This window comes from Microcebus murinus, unplaced genomic scaffold, assembly GCF_040939455.1.
Source record: "Microcebus murinus isolate Inina unplaced genomic scaffold, M.murinus_Inina_mat1.0 scaf015_hap2_Mmur4.0, whole genome shotgun sequence".
In the NCBI taxonomy this organism is placed as follows: domain Eukaryota; kingdom Metazoa; phylum Chordata; class Mammalia; order Primates; family Cheirogaleidae; genus Microcebus; species Microcebus murinus.
The window spans coordinates 149,632-172,263 of NW_027438961.1; the positions used below are offsets into that span (position 1 = coordinate 149,632).

At 64.2% G+C, this 22,632-nt stretch overlaps 7 pseudogenes; all 7 read right to left on the reverse strand.

Annotated features, from left to right (window-relative positions):
- Nucleotides 1–483: 483 nt before the first annotated feature.
- On the reverse strand, nucleotides 484–602 carry LOC142867415 (uncharacterized; annotated as a pseudogene).
- A 3,551-nt stretch (nucleotides 603–4,153) lies between these two features.
- LOC142867333 (uncharacterized) lies at nucleotides 4,154–4,272 on the reverse strand (annotated as a pseudogene).
- A 3,548-nt stretch (nucleotides 4,273–7,820) lies between these two features.
- Nucleotides 7,821–7,939, reverse strand: LOC142867334 (uncharacterized; annotated as a pseudogene).
- A 3,542-nt stretch (nucleotides 7,940–11,481) lies between these two features.
- Nucleotides 11,482–11,600, reverse strand: LOC142867335 (uncharacterized; annotated as a pseudogene).
- A 3,540-nt stretch (nucleotides 11,601–15,140) lies between these two features.
- On the reverse strand, nucleotides 15,141–15,259 carry LOC142867336 (uncharacterized; annotated as a pseudogene).
- A 3,552-nt stretch (nucleotides 15,260–18,811) lies between these two features.
- Nucleotides 18,812–18,930, reverse strand: LOC142867337 (uncharacterized; annotated as a pseudogene).
- Nucleotides 18,931–22,480: 3,550 nt separating this feature from the next.
- LOC142867339 (uncharacterized) lies at nucleotides 22,481–22,599 on the reverse strand (annotated as a pseudogene).
- Between the last annotated feature and the right edge of the window lie 33 nt (nucleotides 22,600–22,632).

Consider the following 22,632-nt stretch of genomic DNA (forward strand, 5'->3'; position numbering starts at 1 on the left):
AGATAAGAGACACTTTCTAAGAACATGAATCCGAAAAGAAAAGTAAAAGGAGGCCTGTCGAGCAGGTCTGGGTGTGACTCCGGATCCCCCAACCTCCAGTGCCACCACCAGAGATTCCTACGTGTAGCCCATAGAACCCCAAAAGCAACGGGACGAGTTCTGGTCACATACTCGCTCAAAGTGACATCCTGGAATCCTTCCGGAACTCCCTCCCCTCTCAGACTCTCCAGGTTTCCTCCAGCGTGTCGTTTCCCACAGACCAGACCTTTGGACTGAGACCGGACAGTCCAGATGGCACGCATGCTGCCCCGTGGCGGCGGTGTCCCGGCTTGGGACAAGAGGAGGCCCCACGGTGCGGGCTGGGGCGGCAGGCACCGCGGCGGGCGCTGAGGGTGGGGGTGATCCGCCGGACCGCCGCCCCGCCGCGCTCCCGGCAAGGGGACAGAGCAACAGGCAAAAAAAAAAAAAAAAAAAAAAAAAAAAAGCCTAGGGCACCCGGGATTCCCAGGCGGTCTCCCATCCAAGTACTAACCAGGCCCGACGCTGCTTAGCTTCGGAGATCAGACGAGATGGGGCGCGTTCGGGGTGGTGTGGCCCTAGACCGCGGAGGGCGCCCCTGCCCCGCTCAAGAGGCCAGCCTCACCGCGCTTCCCCGCGATAGCGCTGACCCGCGCCGGGCCTGTGCAGTTGGCCGGCCCGGTCGGGCGGACTCCGGAGGACTGAGGTGAGGGACGGGGCGGGGCGGGGTGGGGTGGGGGCTGTCTACACACACACACACACACACACACACACACACACACACACACACAAACACACACACACAGACACGATGCGCCTCCACGGCTGGACCCGCCAAGGTGGAGACCTTCCAGCCCCCCTCCTCTCCTCACCTCGCCTCCTTCACCTACCCGCCCCCACCCCCAGCGCGCCGCCGCTGACTGCGCACGCGCGCTCACCCTTTGACCCCAGCCAGGGGCCGCCCTCCCGCACAACCCCTGTCAGCTGCGCCCCCGCCCTGTGGGTGGGCTGCCGCCTATTCCCCAGGGCCAGGGCTGGGGCACAGCGCATGGGGGAGGGGAGCGAGTGTAGGGGCGTCTCTCGGGATGTGTCCCATGGCTGGGGTGGGGCGGGGTGGTTTGGGGGGCGCTGAAGAAATCAGTCCCCTCCATCTCCTACCTCTGGAAAACCCCCAAGCCCTTGGAGAACTGCCGGCACCGCTCCCGTGGGGGCCGGGACCCTGCTCCGTGTCCTCCTGTGGCCCAGTCCAAGGGGCCTGGGCCTGGCCCGGGGCTGGATTGGACCCCAACCACCCTCGGGTGTGGACTTGCTAAAAGCCGGCGATTAGATATTGGATTCGAGCTTCCTTGAGGTCATTTCACTAATGAGTGCACCGGAAAGAGTTTCCTAATCCATCTGTGAGGGTGGCAACTGAAAGAGAATTTTAAAGCTGACAGAATAGGCGAGGAAAGGCATAGGAGATTTCCACACCCAGTAAGGCAGACTTTCCCGAAATGGAAGAAAGAAACGAGCAAACAGAGACACCGGTAGCCCGCCCGGATCAGAGTCGGCTCCTTAGAGAAAGCACCCTGACCAGGTTCACCCGTGGGTGGGTGGCGAGCCAGTGGCATTCAGAAGCGCGAGGCCCGCAGTCTGTGCAGAAGACACCTGCACTCGGGTGTGTGTGGCGGCACGATTCCCAAGCAGCTCCAAATGGTAATCCAAAGAGAAGCCAGGGAGTTCCCAAGGCCCCAGGTGTCCTCAGCCCACGACTGGCTGCTGTGGGAATGCGAAGCCCGGCTCCTTGTCTCAGAGCGGGACAACCAGGAGGTGTGACGTACACCCCGGGGTTCCCAGGAGGATCAGGCTGAAGCTGGTACTTGGCCTGAAAATGTCCCCTCGCATGGGCACCCCCTTCCGCTTCCGGCTCCTCTGCTCCCGGTGCCCCTCCATCCAGGGGCCAGACTTTAAGAAGTCACCCGCAGGAGAATCCTGGTCCCAAAGGAGCCTTCTGGGGGACCCGTGCTGAGAGAGGTTGTGGGCATGGCCCGCTGGGGCTCTGCCCGGCCCAGGGCTGGGAGATGCCACCTCCCAGCTCCGGGTCCCTGCAGGAAGCGTTGGCAAGCACAGGGCCAGTCCCCCAAAGGCCCAGGTGCAGGGAGCCCAGGCCAAGCAGCCTGTGGAAGAAGCCACATGCCGTGCCACCCCGGGAACACGACTGCAGGTCGCGGCCCCTCCCGCCTCCTCCCCGACATGGCGCAGGGCTCAGAGACACCTGAGACGCTGCTACCAAAGTCCAAAGGGCATCGGTTGCTCCTCCAAAGCACCCGAGCAGACCGCGTTGTCCAGCCAGCCCCTGGGCCTCCCTGGGGTGCCCAGCACAAAAGTGCAGACAACCCCCGGACTCGCAATATCAGTTTGAGGATGTTCCTGCCACTCTAAGGACCCGCAGGCCAGCTGGGCCTTCAGGCAGGACAGAGAGCCCCGGAATCCGACGTGGAGAGCTGCGTGGACGTCCCCATCAGGAGGCGGTCCCCACCTCCGAGGCTCTCCCCTTGCGGGGAGCGGCAGCCCCAGGGCCTCAGGGAAGACACCAGGCTGGGCCCCCGCGGCACAGCGGGGCACGTCCCCGTCCCCGGCAGGCGACTTAGCGATGCCTGCGCCAGACTGCTGCGGCCGCCCTGCTGCCGGGTTCCTGGAGGGCTTCCTGGAAGCAGCGTCCACACCAAGCCCCTGGAAGGCCCAGGCGACGGAGGAGCCGGTCAGGCAGGGGCCGAGGACGGTGACGGGCGGGGAGGAGCGTGTCAGGCAGGGGCCGAGGACGGTGACAGGCCGGGCGGGAAGGAGCCGGTCAGGCGGGGGCCCAGGACAGTGACGGGCCTGGCCGGGGAGGAGCGAGTCAGGCAGTGGCCCAGGTGGTGGGCCGGGCGGAGAGGAGCCTGTCAGGCAGGGGCAGAGGACGGTGACGGTGACGGGCCGGGGCGGGAAGGGGCCGGTCAGGCAGGGGCAGGGGCCGAGGACAGTGACGGGCCTGGCGGGGGAGGAGCGCGTCAGGCAGGGGCAGAGGAGACGGGCTGGGTAAGGGGTAGGGTGACAGTTAGGGCACAATTCACAATCGCAAAGATGTGGAAGCGACCCGAGTGCCCATCCATCCAGGAGTGCATTAGTAACATGTGGCGCGTGGACACCACGGAGTGCCATTCGGCTGTGAGGAGCAGCGGTGAGGGGGCGCCTCTCGTGTTCTCCTGGCCAGAGCTGGAACCCGTTCCAGTAGGCCAGGTGTCCCAAGAACGGACACACGAGCACCACGTGCGCGCGCTCACCGGCAAATTGGTAGGAACGGATGGACACCTAAGTGGACAGCGAGGAATCACCTTCATCGGGTGGGTGTCGGGCGGGCGTGGGGAGGGGGTGGGCATACACATCCATTAGGGAGGGGGTGGGTGCGCACCGACTGGGGGATGGGCGCACTTGAAGCTCTGACCCGAGGGGGGAGGCGGGGAAAGAGCAATGCACCCGACCTGAACATTGGTACCCCCACAATACGCTGGGAGAGAATGAGAAATAAATAAGGAGACAGGGGGGAGGGGGGCACGGGCAACACATGTCACCTCAATACTTGTACTCCCATCATCTGCTAGAAAGGAGAGAGAAAAGAAAATGCAATCATAGAGATAAGAGACACTTTCTAAGAACATGAATCCGAAAAGAAAAGTAAAAGGAGGCCTGTCGAGCAGGTCTGGGTGTGACTCCGGATCCCCCAACCTCCAGTGCCACCACCAGAGATTCCTACGTGTAGCCCATAGAACCCCAAAAGCAACGGGACGAGTTCTGGTCACATACTCGCTCAAAGTGACATCCTGGAATCCTTCCGGAACTCCCTCCCCTCTCAGACTCTCCAGGTTTCCTCCAGCGTGTCGTTTCCCACAGACCAGACCTTTGGACTGAGACCGGACAGTCCAGATGGCACGCATGCTGCCCCGTGGCGGCGGTGTCCCGGCTTGGGACAAGAGGAGGCCCCACGGTGCGGGCTGGGGCGGCAGGCACCGCGGCGGGCGCTGAGGGTGGGGGTGATCCGCCGGACCGCCGCCCCGCCGCGCTCCCGGCAAGGGGACAGAGCAACAGGCAAAAAAAAAAAAAAAAAAAAAAAAAAAAAAGCCTAGGACACCCGGGATTCCCAGGCGGTCTCCCATCCAAGTACTAACCAGGCCCGACGCTGCTTAGCTTCGGAGATCAGACGAGATGGGGCGCGTTCGGGGTGGTGTGGCCCTAGACCGCGGAGGGCGCCCCTGCCCCGCTCAAGAGGCCAGCCTCACCGCGCTTCCCCGCGATAGCGCTGACCCGCGCCGGGCCTGTGCAGTTGGCCGGCCCGGTCGGGCGGACTCCGGAGGACTGAGGTGAGGGACGGGGCGGGGCGGGGTGGGGTGGGGGCTGTCTACACACACACACACACACACACACACACACACACACACACACAAACACACACACACAGACACGATGCGCCTCCACGGCTGGACCCGCCAAGGTGGAGACCTTCCAGCCCCCCTCCTCTCCTCACCTCGCCTCCTTCACCTACCCGCCCCCACCCCCAGCGCGCCGCCGCTGACTGCGCACGCGCGCTCACCCTTTGACCCCAGCCAGGGGCCGCCCTCCCGCACAACCCCTGTCAGCTGCGCCCCCGCCCTGTGGGTGGGCTGCCGCCTATTCCCCAGGGCCAGGGCTGGGGCACAGCGCATGGGGGAGGGGAGCGAGTGTAGGGGCGTCTCTCGGGATGTGTCCCATGGCTGGGGTGGGGCGGGGTGGTTTGGGGGGCGCTGAAGAAATCAGTCCCCTCCATCTCCTACCTCTGGAAAACCCCCAAGCCCTTGGAGAACTGCCGGCACCGCTCCCGTGGGGGCCGGGACCCTGCTCCGTGTCCTCCTGTGGCCCAGTCCAAGGGGCCTGGGCCTGGCCCGGGGCTGGATTGGACCCCAACCACCCTCGGGTGTGGACTTGCTAAAAGCCGGCGATTAGATATTGGATTCGAGCTTCCTTGAGGTCATTTCACTAATGAGTGCACCGGAAAGAGTTTCCTAATCCATCTGTGAGGGTGGCAACTGAAAGAGAATTTTAAAGCTGACAGAATAGGCGAGGAAAGGCATAGGAGATTTCCACACCCAGTAAGGCAGACTTTCCCGAAATGGAAGAAAGAAACGAGCAAACAGAGACACCGGTAGCCCGCCCGGATCAGAGTCGGCTCCTTAGAGAAAGCACCCTGACCAGGTTCACCCGTGGGTGGGTGGCGAGCCAGTGGCATTCAGAAGCGCGAGGCCCGCAGTCTGTGCAGAAGACACCTGCACTCGGGTGTGTGTGGCGGCACGATTCCCAAGCAGCTCCAAATGGTAATCCAAAGAGAAGCCAGGGAGTTCCCAAGGCCCCAGGTGTCCTCAGCCCACGACTGGCTGCTGTGGGAATGCGAAGCCCGGCTCCTTGTCTCAGAGCGGGACAACCAGGAGGTGTGACGTACACCCCGGGGTTCCCAGGAGGATCAGGCTGAAGCTGGTACTTGGCCTGAAAATGTCCCCTCGCATGGGCACCCCCTTCCGCTTCCGGCTCCTCTGCTCCCGGTGCCCCTCCATCCAGGGGCCAGACTTTAAGAAGTCACCCGCAGGAGAATCCTGGTCCCAAAGGAGCCTTCTGGGGGACCCGTGCTGAGAGAGGTTGTGGGCATGGCCCGCTGGGGCTCTGCCCGGCCCAGGGCTGGGAGATGCCACCTCCCAGCTCCGGGTCCCTGCAGGAAGCGTTGGCAAGCACAGGGCCAGTCCCCCAAAGGCCCAGGTGCAGGGAGCCCAGGCCAAGCAGCCTGTGGAAGAAGCCACATGCCGTGCCACCCCGGGAACACGACTGCAGGTCGCGGCCCCTCCCGCCTCCTCCCCGACATGGCGCAGGGCTCAGAGACACCTGAGACGCTGCTACCAAAGTCCAAAGGGCATCGGTTGCTCCTCCAAAGCACCCGAGCAGACCGCGTTGTCCAGCCAGCCCCTGGGCCTCCCTGGGGTGCCCAGCACAAAAGTGCAGACAACCCCCGGACTCGCAATATCAGTTTGAGGATGTTCCTGCCACTCTAAGGACCCGCAGGCCAGCTGGGCCTTCAGGCAGGACAGAGAGCCCCGGAATCCGACGTGGAGAGCTGCGTGGACGTCCCCATCAGGAGGCGGTCCCCACCTCCGAGGCTCTCCCCTTGCGGGGAGCGGCAGCCCCAGGGCCTCAGGGAAGACACCAGGCTGGGCCCCCGCGGCACAGCGGGGCACGTCCCCGTCCCCGGCAGGCGACTTAGCGATGCCTGCGCCAGACTGCTGCGGCCGCCCTGCTGCCGGGTTCCTGGAGGGCTTCCTGGAAGCAGCGTCCACACCAAGCCCCTGGAAGGCCCAGGCGACGGAGGAGCCGGTCAGGCAGGGGCCGAGGACGGTGACGGGCGGGGAGGAGCGTGTCAGGCAGGGGCCGAGGACGGTGACAGGCCGGGCGGGAAGGAGCCGGTCAGGCGGGGGCCCAGGACAGTGACGGGCCTGGCCGGGGAGGAGCGAGTCAGGCAGTGGCCCAGGTGGTGGGCCGGGCGGAGAGGAGCCTGTCAGGCAGGGGCAGAGGACGGTGACGGTGACGGGCCGGGGCGGGAAGGGGCCGGTCAGGCAGGGGCAGGGGCCGAGGACAGTGACGGGCCTGGCGGGGGAGGAGCGCGTCAGGCAGGGGCAGAGGAGACGGGCTGGGTAAGGGGTAGGGTGACAGTTAGGGCACAATTCACAATCGCAAAGATGTGGAAGCGACCCGAGTGCCCATCCATCCAGGAGTGCATTAGTAACATGTGGCGCGTGGACACCACGGAGTGCCATTCGGCTGTGAGGAGCAGCGGTGAGGGGGCGCCTCTCGTGTTCTCCTGGCCAGAGCTGGAACCCGTTCCAGTAGGCCAGGTGTCCCAAGAACGGACACACGAGCACCACGTGCGCGCGCTCACCGGCAAATTGGTAGGAACGGATGGACACCTAAGTGGACAGCGAGGAATCACCTTCATCGGGTGGGTGTCGGGCGGGCGTGGGGAGGGGGTGGGCATACACATCCATTAGGGAGGGGGTGGGTGCGCACCCACTGGGGGATGGGCGCACTTGAAGCTCTGACCCGAGGGGGGAGGCGGGGAAAGAGCAATGCACCCGACCTGAACATTGGTACCCCCACAATACGCTGGGAGAGAATGAGAAATAAATAAGGAGACAGGGGGGAGGGGGGCACGGGCAACACATGTCACCTCAATACTTGTACTCCCATCATCTGCTAGAAAGGAGAGAGAAAAGAAAATGCAATCATAGAGATAAGAGACACTTTCTAAGAACATGAATCCGAAAAGAAAAGTAAAAGGAGGCCTGTCGAGCAGGTCTGGGTGTGACTCCGGATCCCCCAACCTCCAGTGCCACCACCAGAGATTCCTACGTGTAGCCCATAGAACCCCAAAAGCAACGGGACGAGTTCTGGTCACATACTCGCTCAAAGTGACATCCTGGAATCCTTCCGGAACTCCCTCCCCTCTCAGACTCTCCAGGTTTCCTCCAGCGTGTCGTTTCCCACAGACCAGACCTTTGGACTGAGACCGGACAGTCCAGATGGCACGCATGCTGCCCCGTGGCGGCGGTGTCCCGGCTTGGGACAAGAGGAGGCCCCACGGTGCGGGCTGGGGCGGCAGGCACCGCGGCGGGCGCTGAGGGTGGGGGTGATCCGCCGGACCGCCGCCCCGCCGCGCTCCCGGCAAGGGGACAGAGCAACAGGCAAAAAAAAAAAAAAAAAAAAAAAAAAAAAGCCTAGGACACCCGGGATTCCCAGGCGGTCTCCCATCCAAGTACTAACCAGGCCCGACGCTGCTTAGCTTCGGAGATCAGACGAGATGGGGCGCGTTCGGGGTGGTGTGGCCCTAGACCGCGGAGGGCGCCCCTGCCCCGCTCAAGAGGCCAGCCTCACCGCGCTTCCCCGCGATAGCGCTGACCCGCGCCGGGCCTGTGCAGTTGGCCGGCCCGGTCGGGCAGACTCCGGAGGACTGAGGTGAGGGACGGGGCGGGGCGGGGTGGGGTGGGGGCTGTCTACACACACACACACACACACACACACACACACACAAACACACACACACAGACACGATGCGCCTCCACGGCTGGACCCGCCAAGGTGGAGACCTTCCAGCCCCCCTCCTCTCCTCACCTCGCCTCCTTCACCTACCCGCCCCCACCCCCAGCGCGCCGCCGCTGACTGCGCACGCGCGCTCACCCTTTGACCCCAGCCAGGGGCCGCCCTCCCGCACAACCCCTGTCAGCTGCGCCCCCGCCCTGTGGGTGGGCTGCAGCCTATTCCCCAGGGCCAGGGCTGGGGCACAGCGCATGGGGGAGGGGAGCGAGTGTAGGGGCGTCTCTCGGGATGTGTCCCATGGCTGGGGTGGGGCGGGGTGGTTTGGGGGGCGCTGAAGAAATCAGTCCCCTCCATCTCCTACCTCTGGAAAACCCCCAAGCCCTTGGAGAACTGCCGGCACCGCTCCCGTGGGGGCCGGGACCCTGCTCCGTGTCCTCCTGTGGCCCAGTCCAAGGGGCCTGGGCCTGGCCCGGGGCTGGATTGGACCCCAACCACCCTCGGGTGTGGACTTGCTAAAAGCCGGCGATTAGATATTGGATTCGAGCTTCCTTGAGGTCATTTCACTAATGAGTGCACCGGAAAGAGTTTCCTAATCCATCTGTGAGGGTGGCAACTGAAAGAGAATTTTAAAGCTGACAGAATAGGCGAGGAAAGGCATAGGAGATTTCCACACCCAGTAAGGCAGACTTTCCCGAAATGGAAGAAAGAAACGAGCAAACAGAGACACCGGTAGCCCGCCCGGATCAGAGTCGGCTCCTTAGAGAAAGCACCCTGACCAGGTTCACCCGTGGGTGGGTGGCGAGCCAGTGGCATTCAGAAGCGCGAGGCCCGCAGTCTGTGCAGAAGACACCTGCACTCGGGTGTGTGTGGCGGCACGATTCCCAAGCAGCTCCAAATGGTAATCCAAAGAGAAGCCAGGGAGTTCCCAAGGCCCCAGGTGTCCTCAGCCCACGACTGGCTGCTGTGGGAATGCGAAGCCCGGCTCCTTGTCTCAGAGCGGGACAACCAGGAGGTGTGACGTACACCCCGGGGTTCCCAGGAGGATCAGGCTGAAGCTGGTACTTGGCCTGAAAATGTCCCCTCGCATGGGCACCCCCTTCCGCTTCCGGCTCCTCTGCTCCCGGTGCCCCTCCATCCAGGGGCCAGACTTTAAGAAGTCACCCGCAGGAGAATCCTGGTCCCAAAGGAGCCTTCTGGGGGACCCGTGCTGAGAGAGGTTGTGGGCATGGCCCGCTGGGGCTCTGCCCGGCCCAGGGCTGGGAGATGCCACCTCCCAGCTCCGGGTCCCTGCAGGAAGCGTTGGCAAGCACAGGGCCAGTCCCCCAAAGGCCCAGGTGCAGGGAGCCCAGGCCAAGCAGCCTGTGGAAGAAGCCACATGCCGTGCCACCCCGGGAACACGACTGCAGGTCGCGGCCCCTCCCGCCTCCTCCCCGACATGGCGCAGGGCTCAGAGACACCTGAGACGCTGCTACCAAAGTCCAAAGGGCATCGGTTGCTCCTCCAAAGCACCCGAGCAGACCGCGTTGTCCAGCCAGCCCCTGGGCCTCCCTGGGGTGCCCAGCACAAAAGTGCAGACAACCCCCGGACTCGCAATATCAGTTTGAGGATGTTCCTGCCACTCTAAGGACCCGCAGGCCAGCTGGGCCTTCAGGCAGGACAGAGAGCCCCGGAATCCGACGTGGAGAGCTGCGTGGACGTCCCCATCAGGAGGCGGTCCCCACCTCCGAGGCTCTCCCCTTGCGGGGAGCGGCAGCCCCAGGGCCTCAGGGAAGACACCAGGCTGGGCCCCCGCGGCACAGCGGGGCACGTCCCCGTCCCCGGCAGGCGACTTAGCGATGCCTGCGCCAGACTGCTGCGGCCGCCCTGCTGCCGGGTTCCTGGAGGGCTTCCTGGAAGCAGCGTCCACACCAAGCCCCTGGAAGGCCCAGGCGACGGAGGAGCCGGTCAGGCAGGGGCCGAGGACGGTGACGGGCGGGGAGGAGCGTGTCAGGCAGGGGCCGAGGACGGTGACAGGCCGGGCGGGAAGGAGCCGGTCAGGCGGGGGCCCAGGACAGTGACGGGCCTGGCCGGGGAGGAGCGAGTCAGGCAGTGGCCCAGGTGGTGGGCCGGGCGGAGAGGAGCCTGTCAGGCAGGGGCAGAGGACGGTGACGGTGACGGGCCGGGGCGGGAAGGGGCCGGTCAGGCAGGGGCAGGGGCCGAGGACAGTGACGGGCCTGGCGGGGGAGGAGCGCGTCAGGCAGGGGCAGAGGAGACGGGCTGGGTAAGGGGTAGGGTGACAGTTAGGGCACAATTCACAATCGCAAAGATGTGGAAGCGACCCGAGTGCCCATCCATCCAGGAGTGCATTAGTAACATGTGGCGCGTGGACACCACGGAGTGCCATTCGGCTGTGAGGAGCAGCGGTGAGGGGGCGCCTCTCGTGTTCTCCTGGCCAGAGCTGGAACCCGTTCCAGTAGGCCAGGTGTCCCAAGAACGGACACACGAGCACCACGTGCGCGCGCTCACCGGCAAATTGGTAGGAACGGATGGACACCTAAGTGGACAGCGAGGAATCACCTTCATCGGGTGGGTGTCGGGCGGGCGTGGGGAGGGGGTGGGCATACACATCCATTAGGGAGGGGGTGGGTGCGCACCGACTGGGGGATGGGCGCACTTGAAGCTCTGACCCGAGGGGGGAGGCGGGGAAAGAGCAATGCACCCGACCTGAACATTGGTACCCCCACAATACGCTGGGAGAGAATGAGAAATAAATAAGGAGACAGGGGGGAGGGGGGCACGGGCAACACATGTCACCTCAATACTTGTACTCCCATCATCTGCTAGAAAGGAGAGAGAAAAGAAAATGCAATCATAGAGATAAGAGACACTTTCTAAGAACATGAATCCGAAAAGAAAAGTAAAAGGAGGCCTGTCGAGCAGGTCTGGGTGTGACTCCGGATCCCCCAACCTCCAGTGCCACCACCAGAGATTCCTACGTGTAGCCCATAGAACCCCAAAAGCAACGGGACGAGTTCTGGTCACATACTCGCTCAAAGTGACATCCTGGAATCCTTCCGGAACTCCCTCCCCTCTCAGACTCTCCAGGTTTCCTCCAGCGTGTCGTTTCCCACAGACCAGACCTTTGGACTGAGACCGGACAGTCCAGATGGCACGCATGCTGCCCCGTGGCGGCGGTGTCCCGGCTTGGGACAAGAGGAGGCCCCACGGTGCGGGCTGGGGCGGCAGGCACCGCGGCGGGCGCTGAGGGTGGGGGTGATCTGCCGGACCGCCGCCCCGCCGCGCTCCCGGCAAGGGGACAGAGCAACAGGCAAAAAAAAAAAAAAAAAAAAAAAAAAAAAAAGCCTAGGACACCCGGGATTCCCAGGCGGTCTCCCATCCAAGTACTAACCAGGCCCGACGCTGCTTAGCTTCGGAGATCAGACGAGATGGGGCGCGTTCGGGGTGGTGTGGCCCTAGACCGCGGAGGGCGCCCCTGCCCCGCTCAAGAGGCCAGCCTCACCGCGCTTCCCCGCGATAGCGCTGACCCGCGCCGGGCCTGTGGAGTTCGCCGGCCCGGTCGGGCGGACTCCGGAGGACTGAGGTGAGGGACGGGGCGGGGCGGGGTGGGGTGGGGGCTGTCTACACACACACACACACACACACACACACACACACACACACACAAACACACACACACAGACACGATGCGCCTCCACGGCTGGACCCGCCAAGGTGGAGACCTTCCAGCCCCCCTCCTCTCCTCACCTCGCCTCCTTCACCTACCCGCCCCCACCCCCAGCGCGCCGCCGCTGACTGCGCACGCGCGCTCACCCTTTGACCCCAGCCAGGGGCCGCCCTCCCGCACAACCCCTGTCAGCTGCGCCCCCGCCCTGTGGGTGGGCTGCCGCCTATTCCCCAGGGCCAGGGCTGGGGCACAGCGCATGGGGGAGGGGAGCGAGTGTAGGGGCGTCTCTCGGGATGTGTCCCATGGCTGGGGTGGGGCGGGGTGGTTTGGGGGGCGCTGAAGAAATCAGTCCCCTCCATCTCCTACCTCTGGAAAACCCCCAAGCCCTTGGAGAACTGCCGGCACCGCTCCCGTGGGGGCCGGGACCCTGCTCCGTGTCCTCCTGTGGCCCAGTCCAAGGGGCCTGGGCCTGGCCCGGGGCTGGATTGGACCCCAACCACCCTCGGGTGTGGACTTGCTAAAAGCCGGCGATTAGATATTGGATTCGAGCTTCCTTGAGGTCATTTCACTAATGAGTGCACCGGAAAGAGTTTCCTAATCCATCTGTGAGGGTGGCAACTGAAAGAGAATTTTAAAGCTGACAGAATAGGCGAGGAAAGGCATAGGAGATTTCCACACCCAGTAAGGCAGACTTTCCCGAAATGGAAGAAAGAAACGAGCAAACAGAGACACCGGTAGCCCGCCCGGATCAGAGTCGGCTCCTTAGAGAAAGCACCCTGACCAGGTTCACCCGTGGGTGGGTGGCGAGCCAGTGGCATTCAGAAGCGCGAGGCCCGCAGTCTGTGCAGAAGACACCTGCACTCGGGTGTGTGTGGCGGCACGATTCCCAAGCAGCTCCAAATGGTAATCCAAAGAGAAGCCAGGGAGTTCCCAAGGCCCCAGGTGTCCTCAGCCCACGACTGGCTGCTGTGGGAATGCGAAGCCCGGCTCCTTGTCTCAGAGCGGGACAACCAGGAGGTGTGACGTACACCCCGGGGTTCCCAGGAGGATCAGGCTGAAGCTGGTACTTGGCCTGAAAATGTCCCCTCGCATGGGCACCCCCTTCCGCTTCCGGCTCCTCTGCTCCCGGTGCCCCTCCATCCAGGGGCCAGACTTTAAGAAGTCACCCGCAGGAGAATCCTGGTCCCAAAGGAGCCTTCTGGGGGACCCGTGCTGAGAGAGGTTGTGGGCATGGCCCGCTGGGGCTCTGCCCGGCCCAGGGCTGGGAGATGCCACCTCCCAGCTCCGGGTCCCTGCAGGAAGCGTTGGCAAGCACAGGGCCAGTCCCCCAAAGGCCCAGGTGCAGGGAGCCCAGGCCAAGCAGCCTGTGGAAGAAGCCACATGCCGTGCCACCCCGGGAACACGACTGCAGGTCGCGGCCCCTCCCGCCTCCTCCCCGACATGGCGCAGGGCTCAGAGACACCTGAGACGCTGCTACCAAAGTCCAAAGGGCATCGGTTGCTCCTCCAAAGCACCCGAGCAGACCGCGTTGTCCAGCCAGCCCCTGGGCCTCCCTGGGGTGCCCAGCACAAAAGTGCAGACAACCCCCGGACTCGCAATATCAGTTTGAGGATGTTCCTGCCACTCTAAGGACCCGCAGGCCAGCTGGGCCTTCAGGCAGGACAGAGAGCCCCGGAATCCGACGTGGAGAGCTGCGTGGACGTCCCCATCAGGAGGCGGTCCCCACCTCCGAGGCTCTCCCCTTGCGGGGAGCGGCAGCCCCAGGGCCTCAGGGAAGACACCAGGCTGGGCCCCCGCGGCACAGCGGGGCACGTCCCCGTCCCCGGCAGGCGACTTAGCGATGCCTGCGCCAGACTGCTGCGGCCGCCCTGCTGCCGGGTTCCTGGAGGGCTTCCTGGAAGCAGCGTCCACACCAAGCCCCTGGAAGGCCCAGGCGACGGAGGAGCCGGTCAGGCAGGGGCCGAGGACGGTGACGGGCGGGGAGGAGCGTGTCAGGCAGGGGCCGAGGACGGTGACAGGCCGGGCGGGAAGGAGCCGGTCAGGCGGGGGCCCAGGACAGTGACGGGCCTGGCCGGGGAGGAGCGAGTCAGGCAGTGGCCCAGGTGGTGGGCCGGGCGGAGAGGAGCCTGTCAGGCAGGGGCAGAGGACGGTGACGGTGACGGGCCGGGGCGGGAAGGGGCCGGTCAGGCAGGGGCAGGGGCCGAGGACAGTGACGGGCCTGGCGGGGGAGGAGCGCGTCAGGCAGGGGCAGAGGAGACGGGCTGGGTAAGGGGTAGGGTGACAGTTAGGGCACAATTCACAATCGCAAAGATGTGGAAGCGACCCGAGTGCCCATCCATCCAGGAGTGCATTAGTAACATGTGGCGCGTGGACACCACGGAGTGCCATTCGGCTGTGAGGAGCAGCGGTGAGGGGGCGCCTCTCGTGTTCTCCTGGCCAGAGCTGGAACCCGTTCCAGTAGGCCAGGTGTCCCAAGAACGGACACACGAGCACCACGTGCGCGCGCTCACCGGCAAATTGGTAGGAACGGATGGACACCTAAGTGGACAGCGAGGAATCACCTTCATCGGGTGGGTGTCGGGCGGGCGTGGGGAGGGGGTGGGCATACACATCCATTAGGGAGGGGGTGGGTGCGCACCGACTGGGGGATGGGCGCACTTGAAGCTCTGACCCGAGGGGGGAGGCGGGGAAAGAGCAATGCACCCGACCTGAACATTGGTACCCCCACAATACGCTGGGAGAGAATGAGAAATAAATAAGGAGACAGGGGGGAGGGGGGCACGGGCAACACATGTCACCTCAATACTTGTACTCCCATCATCTGCTAGAAAGGAGAGAGAAAAGAAAATGCAATCATAGAGATAAGAGACACTTTCTAAGAACATGAATCCGAAAAGAAAAGTAAAAGGAGGCCTGTCGAGCAGGTCTGGGTGTGACTCCGGATCCCCCAACCTCCAGTGCCACCACCAGAGATTCCTACGTGTAGCCCATAGAACCCCAAAAGCAACGGGACGAGTTCTGGTCACATACTCGCTCAAAGTGACATCCTGGAATCCTTCCGGAACTCCCTCCCCTCTCAGACTCTCCAGGTTTCCTCCAGCGTGTCGTTTCCCACAGACCAGACCTTTGGACTGAGACCGGACAGTCCAGATGGCACGCATGCTGCCCCGTGGCGGCGGTGTCCCGGCTTGGGACAAGAGGAGGCCCCACGGTGCGGGCTGGGGCGGCAGGCACCGCGGCGGGCGCTGAGGGTGGGGGTGATCCGCCGGACCGCCGCCCCGCCGCGCTCCCGGCAAGGGGACAGAGCAACAGGCAAAAAAAAAAAAAAAAAAAAAGCCTAGGACACCCGGGATTCCCAGGCGGTCTCCCATCCAAGTACTAACCAGGCCCGACGCTGCTTAGCTTCGGAGATCAGACGAGATGGGGCGCGTTCGGGGTGGTGTGGCCCTAGACCGCGGAGGGCGCCCCTGCCCCGCTCAAGAGGCCAGCCTCACCGCGCTTCCCCGCGATAGCGCTGACCCGCGCCGGGCCTGTGCAGTTGGCCGGCCCGGTCGGGCGGACTCCGGAGGACTGAGGTGAGGGACGGGGCGGGGCGGGGTGGGGTGGGGGCTGTCTACACACACACACACACACACACACACACACACACACACACACACACAAACACACACACACAGACACGATGCGCCTCCACGGCTGGACCCGCCAAGGTGGAGACCTTCCAGCCCCCCTCCTCTCCTCACCTCGCCTCCTTCACCTACCCGCCCCCACCCCCAGCGCGCCGCCGCTGACTGCGCACGCGCGCTCACCCTTTGACCCCAGCCAGGGGCCGCCCTCCCGCACAACCCCTGTCAGCTGCGCCCCCGCCCTGTGGGTGGGCTGCCGCCTATTCCCCAGGGCCAGGGCTGGGGCACAGCGCATGGGGGAGGGGAGCGAGTGTAGGGGCGTCTCTCGGGATGTGTCCCATGGCTGGGGTGGGGCGGGGTGGTTTGGGGGGCGCTGAAGAAATCAGTCCCCTCCATCTCCTACCTCTGGAAAACCCCCAAGCCCTTGGAGAACTGCCGGCACCGCTCCCGTGGGGGCCGGGACCCTGCTCCGTGTCCTCCTGTGGCCCAGTCCAAGGGGCCTGGGCCTGGCCCGGGGCTGGATTGGACCCCAACCACCCTCGGGTGTGGACTTGCTAAAAGCCGGCGATTAGATATTGGATTCGAGCTTCCTTGAGGTCATTTCACTAATGAGTGCACCGGAAAGAGTTTCCTAATCCATCTGTGAGGGTGGCAACTGAAAGAGAATTTTAAAGCTGACAGAATAGGCGAGGAAAGGCATAGGAGATTTCCACACCCAGTAAGGCAGACTTTCCCGAAATGGAAGAAAGAAACGAGCAAACAGAGACACCGGTAGCCCGCCCGGATCAGAGTCGGCTCCTTAGAGAAAGCACCCTGACCAGGTTCACCCGTGGGTGGGTGGCGAGCCAGTGGCATTCAGAAGCGCGAGGCCCGCAGTCTGTGCAGAAGACACCTGCACTCGGGTGTGTGTGGCGGCACGATTCCCAAGCAGCTCCAAATGGTAATCCAAAGAGAAGCCAGGGAGTTCCCAAGGCCCCAGGTGTCCTCAGCCCACGACTGGCTGCTGTGGGAATGCGAAGCCCGGCTCCTTGTCTCAGAGCGGGACAACCAGGAGGTGTGACGTACACCCCGGGGTTCCCAGGAGGATCAGGCTGAAGCTGGTACTTGGCCTGAAAATGTCCCCTCGCATGGGCACCCCCTTCCGCTTCCGGCTCCTCTGCTCCCGGTGCCCCTCCATCCAGGGGCCAGACTTTAAGAAGTCACCCGCAGGAGAATCCTGGTCCCAAAGGAGCCTTCTGGGGGACCCGTGCTGAGAGAGGTTGTGGGCATGGCCCGCTGGGGCTCTGCCCGGCCCAGGGCTGGGAGATGCCACCTCCCAGCTCCGGGTCCCTGCAGGAAGCGTTGGCAAGCACAGGGCCAGTCCCCCAAAGGCCCAGGTGCAGGGAGCCCAGGCCAAGCAGCCTGTGGAAGAAGCCACATGCCGTGCCACCCCGGGAACACGACTGCAGGTCGCGGCCCCTCCCGCCTCCTCCCCGACATGGCGCAGGGCTCAGAGACACCTGAGACGCTGCTACCAAAGTCCAAAGGGCATCGGTTGCTCCTCCAAAGCACCCGAGCAGACCGCGTTGTCCAGCCAGCCCCTGGGCCTCCCTGGGGTGCCCAGCACAAAAGTGCAGACAACCCCCGGACTCGCAATATCAGTTTGAGGATGTTCCTGCCACTCTAAGGACCCGCAGGCCAGCTGGGCCTTCAGGCAGGACAGAGAGCCCCGGAATCCGACGTGGAGAGCTGCGTGGACGTCCCCATCAGGAGGCGGTCCCCACCTCCGAGGCTCTCCCCTTGCGGGGAGCGGCAGCCCCAGGGCCTCAGGGAAGACACCAGGCTGGGCCCCCGCGGCACAGCGGGGCACGTCCCCGTCCCCGGCAGGCGACTTAGCGATGCCTGCGCCAGACTGCTGCGGCCGCCCTGCTGCCGGGTTCCTGGAGGGCTTCCTGGAAGCAGCGTCCACACCAAGCCCCTGGAAGGCCCAGGCGACGGAGGAGCCGGTCAGGCAGGGGCCGAGGACGGTGACGGGCGGGGAGGAGCGTGTCAGGCAGGGGCCGAGGACGGTGACAGGCCGGGCGGGAAGGAGCCGGTCAGGCGGGGGCCCAGGACAGTGACGGGCCTGGCCGGGGAGGAGCGAGTCAGGCAGTGGCCCAGGTGGTGGGCCGGGCGGAGAGGAGCCTGTCAGGCAGGGGCAGAGGACGGTGACGGTGACGGGCCGGGGCGGGAAGGGGCCGGTCAGGCAGGGGCAGGGGCCGAGGACAGTGACGGGCCTGGCGGGGGAGGAGCGCGTCAGGCAGGGGCAGAGGAGACGGGCTGGGTAAGGGGTAGGGTGACAGTTAGGGCACAATTCACAATCGCAAAGATGTGGAAGCGACCCGAGTGCCCATCCATCCAGGAGTGCATTAGTAACATGTGGCGCGTGGACACCACGGAGTGCCATTCGGCTGTGAGGAGCAGCGGTGAGGGGGCGCCTCTCGTGTTCTCCTGGCCAGAGCTGGAACCCGTTCCAGTAGGCCAGGTGTCCCAAGAACGGACACACGAGCACCACGTGCGCGCGCTCACCGGCAAATTGGTAGGAACGGATGGACACCTAAGTGGACAGCGAGGAATCACCTTCATCGGGTGGGTGTCGGGCGGGCGTGGGGAGGGGGTGGGCATACACATCCATTAGGGAGGGGGTGGGTGCGCACCGACTGGGGGATGGGCGCACTTGAAGCTCTGACCCGAGGGGGGAGGCGGGGAAAGAGCAATGCACCCGACCTGAACATTGGTACCCCCACAATACGCTGGGAGAGAATGAGAAATAAATAAGGAGACAGGGGGGAGGGGGGCACGGGCAACACATGTCACCTCAATACTTGTACTCCCATCATCTGCTAGAAAGGAGAGAGAAAAGAAAATGCAATCATAGAGATAAGAGACACTTTCTAAGAACATGAATCCGAAAAGAAAAGTAAAAGGAGGCCTGTCGAGCAGGTCTGGGTGTGACTCCGGATCCCCCAACCTCCAGTGCCACCACCAGAGATTCCTACGTGTAGCCCATAGAACCCCAAAAGCAACGGGACGAGTTCTGGTCACATACTCGCTCAAAGTGACATCCTGGAATCCTTCCGGAACTCCCTCCCCTCTCAGACTCTCCAGGTTTCCTCCAGCGTGTCGTTTCCCACAGACCAGACCTTTGGACTGAGACCGGACAGTCCAGATGGCACGCATGCTGCCCCGTGGCGGCGGTGTCCCGGCTTGGGACAAGAGGAGGCCCCACGGTGCGGGCTGGGGCGGCAGGCACCGCGGCGGGCGCTGAGGGTGGGGGTGATCCGCCGGACCGCCGCCCCGCCGCGCTCCCGGCAAGGGGACAGAGCAACAGGCAAAAAAAAAAAAAAAAAAAAAAAAAAAAAGCCTAGGACACCCGGGATTCCCAGGCGGTCTCCCATCCAAGTACTAACCAGGCCCGACGCTGCTTAGCTTCGGAGATCAGACGAGATGGGGCGCGTTCGGGGTGGTGTGGCCCTAGACCGCGGAGGGCGCCCCTGCCCCGCTCAAGAGGCCAGCCTCACCGCGCTTCCCCGCGATAGCGCTGACCCGCGCCGGGCCTGTGCAGTTGGCCGGCCCGGTCGGGCGGACTCCGGAGGACTGAGGTGAGGGACGGGGCGGGGCGGGGTGGGGTGGGGGCTGTCTACACACACACACACACACACACACACACACACACACACACACACAAACACACACACACAGACACGATGCGCCTCCACGGCTGGACCCGCCAAGGTGGAGACCTTCCAGCCCCCCTCCTCTCCTCACCTCGCCTCCTTCACCTACCCGCCCCCACCCCCAGCGCGCCGCCGCTGACTGCGCACGCGCGCTCACCCTTTGACCCCAGCCAGGGGCCGCCCTCCCGCACAACCCCTGTCAGCTGCGCCCCCGCCCTGTGGGTGGGCTGCCGCCTATTCCCCAGGGCCAGGGCTGGGGCACAGCGCATGGGGGAGGGGAGCGAGTGTAGGGGCGTCTCTCGGGATGTGTCCCATGGCTGGGGTGGGGCGGGGTGGTTTGGGGGGCGCTGAAGAAATCAGTCCCCTCCATCTCCTACCTCTGGAAAACCCCCAAGCCCTTGGAGAACTGCCGGCACCGCTCCCGTGGGGGCCGGGACCCTGCTCCGTGTCCTCCTGTGGCCCAGTCCAAGGGGCCTGGGCCTGGCCCGGGGCTGGATTGGACCCCAACCACCCTCGGGTGTGGACTTGCTAAAAGCCGGCGATTAGATATTGGATTCGAGCTTCCTTGAGGTCATTTCACTAATGAGTGCACCGGAAAGAGTTTCCTAATCCATCTGTGAGGGTGGCAACTGAAAGAGAATTTTAAAGCTGACAGAATAGGCGAGGAAAGGCATAGGAGATTTCCACACCCAGTAAGGCAGACTTTCCCGAAATGGAAGAAAGAAACGAGCAAACAGAGACACCGGTAGCCCGCCCGGATCAGAGTCGGCTCCTTAGAGAAAGCACCCTGACCAGGTTCACCCGTGGGTGGGTGGCGAGCCAGTGGCATTCAGAAGCGCGAGGCCCGCAGTCTGTGCAGAAGACACCTGCACTCGGGTGTGTGTGGCGGCACGATTCCCAAGCAGCTCCAAATGGTAATCCAAAGAGAAGCCAGGGAGTTCCCAAGGCCCCAGGTGTCCTCAGCCCACGACTGGCTGCTGTGGGAATGCGAAGCCCGGCTCCTTGTCTCAGAGCGGGACAACCAGGAGGTGTGACGTACACCCCGGGGTTCCCAGGAGGATCAGGCTGAAGCTGGTACTTGGCCTGAAAATGTCCCCTCGCATGGGCACCCCCTTCCGCTTCCGGCTCCTCTGCTCCCGGTGCCCCTCCATCCAGGGGCCAGACTTTAAGAAGTCACCCGCAGGAGAATCCTGGTCCCAAAGGAGCCTTCTGGGGGACCCGTGCTGAGAGAGGTTGTGGGCATGGCCCGCTGGGGCTCTGCCCGGCCCAGGGCTGGGAGATGCCACCTCCCAGCTCCGGGTCCCTGCAGGAAGCGTTGGCAAGCACAGGGCCAGTCCCCCAAAGGCCCAGGTGCAGGGAGCCCAGGCCAAGCAGCCTGTGGAAGAAGCCACATGCCGTGCCACCCCGGGAACACGACTGCAGGTCGCGGCCCCTCCCGCCTCCTCCCCGACATGGCGCAGGGCTCAGAGACACCTGAGACGCTGCTACCAAAGTCCAAAGGGCATCGGTTGCTCCTCCAAAGCACCCGAGCAGACCGCGTTGTCCAGCCAGCCCCTGGGCCTCCCTGGGGTGCCCAGCACAAAAGTGCAGACAACCCCCGGACTCGCAATATCAGTTTGAGGATGTTCCTGCCACTCTAAGGACCCGCAGGCCAGCTGGGCCTTCAGGCAGGACAGAGAGCCCCGGAATCCGACGTGGAGAGCTGCGTGGACGTCCCCATCAGGAGGCGGTCCCCACCTCCGAGGCTCTCCCCTTGCGGGGAGCGGCAGCCCCAGGGCCTCAGGGAAGACACCAGGCTGGGCCCCCGCGGCACAGCGGGGCACGTCCCCGTCCCCGGCAGGCGACTTAGCGATGCCTGCGCCAGACTGCTGCGGCCGCCCTGCTGCCGGGTTCCTGGAGGGCTTCCTGGAAGCAGCGTCCACACCAAGCCCCTGGAAGGCCCAGGCGACGGAGGAGCCGGTCAGGCAGGGGCCGAGGACGGTGACGGGCGGGGAGGAGCGTGTCAGGCAGGGGCCGAGGACGGTGACAGGCCGGGCGGGAAGGAGCCGGTCAGGCGGGGGCCCAGGACAGTGACGGGCCTGGCCGGGGAGGAGCGAGTCAGGCAGTGGCCCAGGTGGTGGGCCGGGCGGAGAGGAGCCTGTCAGGCAGGGGCAGAGGACGGTGACGGTGACGGGCCGGGGCGGGAAGGGGCCGGTCAGGCAGGGGCAGGGGCCGAGGACAGTGACGGGCCTGGCGGGGGAGGAGCGCGTCAGGCAGGGGCAGAGGAGACGGGCTGGGTAAGGGGTAGGGTGACAGTTAGGGCACAATTCACAATCGCAAAGATGTGGAAGCGACCCGAGTGCCCATCCATCCAGGAGTGCATTAGTAACATGTGGCGCGTGGACACCACGGAGTGCCATTCGGCTGTGAGGAGCAGCGGTGAGGGGGCGCCTCTCGTGTTCTCCTGGCCAGAGCTGGAACCCGTTCCAGTAGGCCAGGTGTCCCAAGAACGGACACACGAGCACCACGTGCGCGCGCTCACCGGCAAATTGGTAGGAACGGATGGACACCTAAGTGGACAGCGAGGAATCACCTTCATCGGGTGGGTGTCGGGCGGGCGTGGGGAGGGGGTGGGCATACACATCCATTAGGGAGGGGGTGGGTGCGCACCGACTGGGGGATGGGCGCACTTGAAGCTCTGACCCGAGGGGGGAGGCGGGGAAAGAGCAATGCACCCGACCTGAACATTGGTACCCCCACAATACGCTGGGGGAGAATGAGAAATAAATAAGGAGACAGGGGGGAGGGGGGCACGGGCAACACATGTCACCTCAATACTTGTACTCCCATCATCTGCTAGAAAGGAGAGAGAAAAGAAAATGCAATCATAGAGATAAGAGACACTTTCTAAGAACATGAATCCGAAAAGAAAAGTAAAAGGAGGCCTGTCGAGCAGGTCTGGGTGTGACTCCGGATCCCCCAACCTCCAGTGCCACCACCAGAGATTCCTACGTGTAGCCCATAGAACCCCAAAAGCAACGGGACGAGTTCTGGTCACATACTCGCTCAAAGTGACATCCTGGAATCCTTCCGGAACTCCCTCCCCTCTCAGACTCTCCAGGTTTCCTCCAGCGTGTCGTTTCCCACAGACCAGACCTTTGGACTGAGACCGGACAGTCCAGATGGCACGCATGCTGCCCCGTGGCGGCGGTGTCCCGGCTTGGGACAAGAGGAGGCCCCACGGTGCGGGCTGGGGCGGCAGGCACCGCGGCGGGCGCTGAGGGTGGGGGTGATCCGCCGGACCGCCGCCCCGCCGCGCTCCCGGCAAGGGGACAGAGCAACAGGCAAAAAAAAAAAAAAAAAAAAAAAAAAAAAGCCTAGGACACCCGGGATTCCCAGGCGGTCTCCCATCCAAGTACTAACCAGGCCCGACGCTGCTTAGCTTCGGAGATCAGACGAGATGGGGCGCGTTCGGGGTGGTGTGGCCCTAGACCGCGGAGGGCGCCCCTGCCCCGCTCAAGAGGCC